The sequence below is a fragment of the Apodemus sylvaticus genome, chromosome 9 (genome assembly GCF_947179515.1).
Source record: "Apodemus sylvaticus chromosome 9, mApoSyl1.1, whole genome shotgun sequence".
Taxonomy (NCBI): Eukaryota; Metazoa; Chordata; class Mammalia; order Rodentia; family Muridae; genus Apodemus; species Apodemus sylvaticus.
The window spans coordinates 75,059,992-75,065,454 of NC_067480.1; positions in this window are offsets into that span (position 1 = coordinate 75,059,992).

Consider the following 5,463-nt stretch of genomic DNA (forward strand, 5'->3'; position numbering starts at 1 on the left):
TTCCCTTGTTAACTTCCCTTTCAGAAGTTCCTCTCCTAGTCAGAGGCATGAACACTGATTGAATGGGCTTTTAGCCCTTAAGGAGTAGTTTGCCCAATCATATAAACATGTGTCCAGATGCCAACTCAATCTCTTCTGATGGAGTGATTTCAGCCATCCTTGCCCACCTCTGTATCACACAAATAGATTTCTCCCGTGCTTATGTCTTACAGCACCAGATTTGGAAGGATATTGTCACTTTTTCTTCTACACTTTCGGTGTTGAAATAATATAACAAAGGTTTTGTCAATTGGCTTAATTATGGAAATTATTTCAAAATATGTAACAATATCAAAATACCAATTTTATGCTTTAAAATATACATTTTTGTTTACTACATATGTGTGAAACATTTTAAGTTTCCAGAATGTGTTTTAGAAGAATTTGAATTTTATAACTAATTTTAGTTGCATTTTTTATGTTAATATAAAAAACAAAGTTTTTAAGCCCTAAAAAGTTATATGTGCTATCCCATATATGGAATTTAAATCTCTTTGTAAATATATAGGAAAATGACCACTGTGGTTTTTCTAACTTCTTGATCTCCAAACACGCCTATTCAGCTACCTGCTACAGACTTCTAATGACTGAACACAGCCTCCCAGCTCACTGCTAAATTCAAGGACTTCTCCCAAAACACCTCTGTGGGTTAGTGAGTGCAGGACTACATTTCAATAAGAAAGAACCAGAACCTCAAGTCATAGGCATTGAAAGTGAGGTAACTTTGTTCAGCTTCCTCTATTGTGTCACTCTCCCATGTGACACCTTTTCCCACTAGATCCAAGAGGAATGATGGGGAGTCACAAGCCTACCAGTGACCTATCTCTCATAACATTTACAAGAACTAAGGTGCCTAGGCTCCTGAAACCCATTGATTCTGCCTCAATGTAATAGTTTTTGTCTTTTTTTACCCTACTGACACTAAGGAAACATTAGCCTTTCATTTGTATCTTCTAATCAGTAGCTCAGGACATCTCTAAGCCCGTTTCTCTTCCCTCCCATCCCTGGACGCACACCCTACATCTTGCTACCTGTTTTACCTCCCAGTCCTGGTCTAAGTCCCTTGAGTGAGAACATTATCTTTAGCCAGCTTATAGAGCAGCACTGTGTCCCCTGCACGACTGAATATCAGGTGTCCATGCACCTGTACAAACTATCTCCCAGCTGACTCTTCATGCATGAATTTATCTTGAATCTACCTGGACATTCTCTTGTGCCATAAATGGTCTCATAGTGGTCAGTAGCATTGTGTCTTTTGAAAATCCCCATTATTTAAAATCCACTTCAGGTATGTCCCTGTCTATTTCAAACATGTGCTGATCCCCTTTGTTGAAAAAGTATGATCATTCCAAAGGACTCCTAAATCATGATTTAAGAATATACATTGGAGGGTTTTTTTTTTCAAATTTCTCCTTTTGCATACTTAAAGGTAATTATGTGAACCAGCTATTCCCCCACTTTTTCCTATGATATCATAATCACTGGGTCAACTTCAGTCTTTTTTTTTAATTTTTTATTCGATATAATTTATTTACATTTCAAATGATTTCCCCTTTTCTAGCCCCCCACTCCCCGAAAGTCCCTCAAGTCCCCTTCTCTCCCCCTGTCCTCCCACCCACCCCTTCCCACTTCCCGTTAGGAATCTCATAGACACCCAGTATATGTTTCAATTTGTAAAAGTTTTAGCATTTTCTAGAATTAAAAGACTATGAAATATGATTATTCAGCATGCTATGTTGAATAATTATTATCAAGTGTTTATTTGATTATTAAGTTTTCTTCTTTGATCATCTATTTGAGCACAACATTATTCAGTAGGTCATCTTCTCAAACATGATAAAAAGGCTGGAAAAAAGACCTTTGCCATGTGAAAAGCTGAAGCTACCTTTATTTAAGGTGGTTTGTAAAAGTGTAATTAAGTGGGAAAGCATGAAGAACTACTTCATTCCTTTAAAGTTAGAACACTTTGTCCACTGAGGAGTGGGGCACTGGGTAAGAAAACATAACATTTCCTTACTTGATCCTGGCCACTCTGCCACCTCCCTCTGTTCTGTTCAGTGTCTTTCTCCTTTCCATTCCTCGGGAAGACCTCTGACTTTCAGACCGTTTGCCTACATCCCTGTACTCTAGGCTCGCAAGCCCACCCCTTGCTCTTGAGTCCATGGCAAGATACCTTCTTGTAGGGTTTCCTGGCAATAGGGATTCATGGTCTCACTAATTTGCTTTTCTTGCAGGTCTTTTGGAACAAAATACAGTGGGAGAGGAGTTCATATGTCTGTCTGTCTGTCCCAAGTGCCTGTGGAGTTGAAAAAGGCATTGGGTTCCCAAAGCTGGATAGTTGTGAACCACCTGACTTGGGCATTGGGAACTAAACAGAATTTGGCTCCTCTGAAAGAATAGCTAGTGCTCCTAACTATTAAGCCATCTCCCCAGGGCCCTTCCCAAATCTCACTGGCTTGTCAGAACAGTAGCTTGCTTCTCCCTCCTGCTGCAGGTCCTCCTCCCTCCTGCTGCAGGTCCTCCTCCCTCCTGCTGCAGGCCCTCCTCCCTCCTGCTGCAGGTCCTCCTCCCTCCTGCTGCAGGTCCTCCTCCCTCCTGCTGCAGGCCCTCCTCCCTCCTGCTGTAAGTCCTCCTCCCTCCTGCTGCAGGTCCTCCTCCCTCCTGCTGCAGGTCCTCCTCCCTCCTGCTGCAGGTCTATTGTGAGCTGCCTTCTGGTGTTTCTTTCTCACAGTTACTCAGAGACTCCAGCTAAGGCATTTTCTCAATGTGAGTCTTCACAATAATCACCACAATAGAAAGAGAAGGTGGCAAACTATGTGCTTGCCTTCCAAGCTTCTGTCTGGCAGTAACAATGTTCACTTCCACCCACATCTCATTGGCAAAGAAAGGCAGATGGCCATGTCAAATGCCACGAGAAAAAAGATGTACAGTTCTTTTGTGTACCCAGAAAGTAGAGACCCCAGCTCTCTGGTATATGACAAAACTTTTCCTTATTCTCTATTTCTGCTCCCCAACAGGACATGTTGGAGTTTCTTATAACTTCTGTGGCCATTATCAAGTAACAATAGTATATCTGTATACTTAACAATTTAATATAGTTTAATATCAGGAATCCAAGTTCCATTGAGTTTAAAATCTCAGCCTATATCAGCTTGTTTCATATGCATATCTAAAGATGCATAAACATCTTTAGAAAATGTTTATATAAGATAGAGGAAAGATTAGACTTTTCTGTCTGAATATTATACTATTCCCACCTACTACTCTCCCATTCTTGGAATGTAACATCATTAAATTTTCTTCTATTAGACATTGGTCTAGATGGCTAAGGTCTTTTGTGCCTTCATCAAGTTTAAATGCTACTTGATAAACCTGTAATATCATAGTGATAGCTTCTAGAGTAAAGAACTTAATAGGCCAGGTAGTCAGCAAGTGTAAGGAAAGAGCTACTTAGGTAAAGGTACCCAAAGAAAGTGATACTTAAGTACAAATGGGGACAGATTCATGCATAAACAGAGGAAGTATTTCCAGATCCAAGATTCAGAACAACAAAAGCCCTAGGGAGTGGGTATGGTCTGGATTATAACATAATCCACACATCAAATGAGGTACAAGAAGAAAGGAGGAGTGGCCCCTGGTTCTGGAAAGACTCAGTGAAACAGTATTCAGCAAAACCAGAACGGGGAAGTGGGAAGGGGTGGGTGGGAGGACAGGGGAAGAGAAGGGGGCTTGCGGGACTTTCGGGGAGTGGGGGGGCTAGAAAAGGGGAAATCATTTGAAATGTAAATGAATTATATCGAATAATTAAAAAAAAAAAAAAAAGAAATCTGTCTCAAGTATAGAACAGAGAACAAAAAGACACAAGACTACAAAAAGGCAGGGAGCCAAGGTTTGGTTCAACACTCATCAAGATTTCTTGAAAGTTGTGTTGAAGACATGCTAAAAGGCAAAGCCAGGAGGAAGGAGATCAGTTAGAAAGAGACCAGTTAGAAAATCTAGGTAAGAAATGATCACCTGGCCCAGAATACTAATATCAATGGGGGAACTGCCTGATTTTCAAGTCCCCAAGTACAGACCCAGTAGAGAGGTAGGGCATTGCTACTTGGCAGTGAGAAGTCAGGATGATGAAGGTTCATGAAACTAGAGCAATCCTCATCTCATTAAAAGGAGATGCCCTATGGTTACGGAACATGCCGTGCGGTGATTCATTCTCTCCTCGGTAACCTTTGTGGGGTTTCCTAAACCTGCTGCTGATACTCATATACATGCATTTCCCTGTCAAAGCCCTCAACATGGCCCAGTTCTCTCCTCCAGCCCCATGTTTCTAGTAGTTCAGGTCTTGGCTTGGATTGCACAAGAGTTTACAGACTAGCTCTCACTTTAAAAGCTCAGCTGTCTGGTTGATAGTTCAAGTGTCAATTGTCCTGTCAAATTCATAAAATTCTGGTATTTCCACTGATACCTAAACTATCCCACCATTTGACAGTAAGAAGCCAAACACAGATATTTTCTGTTGGGCTGGAGTGAAAGTCCCTGTCCAGTGCCCTGCCTATGCAGCAGATAAAGTGAGTATCTTGAATCTTTCTTTCAAAGCTCTACTCAAACATGACCTTCCCTCTCTCATTAGTTGGGAGGAGAAACTTGTAAAATACTGGCCATTTTCCATAGTCTTTCCCTGCAAGCACCTCTAACTCTCATCTTATTATTTCCTTTTGAGGCAGATCATAAGAGAATTACAAGCAAGTTCATCTCTGTTAGACAGTCCTGCAAAACATTCTGGCACTTAGCTCTATGATGTGAGTCTAGTCACTCATCACCTACCTACAGAAGCCATGTGTCTTGCTAAACCTGAATTTTCTTTTAGTCATTGAGCCCAGAGTAAAGAAAATAAGACATCTTAGCTATAAAATTTAAGGAGGCATGTGCTTCCAAGACCATGCTTATGCAAAACTTCTTAAATGCTGTCACTAACATCCCTCTCAGGCCTCATCCTTGTCCCCAAATTAATAGTCAAACAAAAACAAACTAAAGCTCATGTAGAAAGAAAGGGGTATTTAATATACTCTATTGAGTAACTCCCAAAATCACAGATTGCTGAAGGACCAAGTTTTGAGTTTAGGAAATAATAAGATTTTAATGCCATGGGACCAAACTGACACTATCCAGTCCAGCTTCCTCTTTAAAGGCACATTTGCCTAAGAGGTGTATGATAAATTGGTTCTTCTATAAAGATGACCCTGGAATTTCTGGAAAATGGTTTGATCACCTATCCACAGCTACTCTCACATTGACCATATACCACCCACCATGGTGTTGGCTCAGTTTAGGTCAAGGGCACATAATATGAACAGCACAGTCTAGGTCATCTGTCCACAAACAGTGAGCTGTAAGAAAGTGCTTACCATTTTGAATGTTTTTATCAAA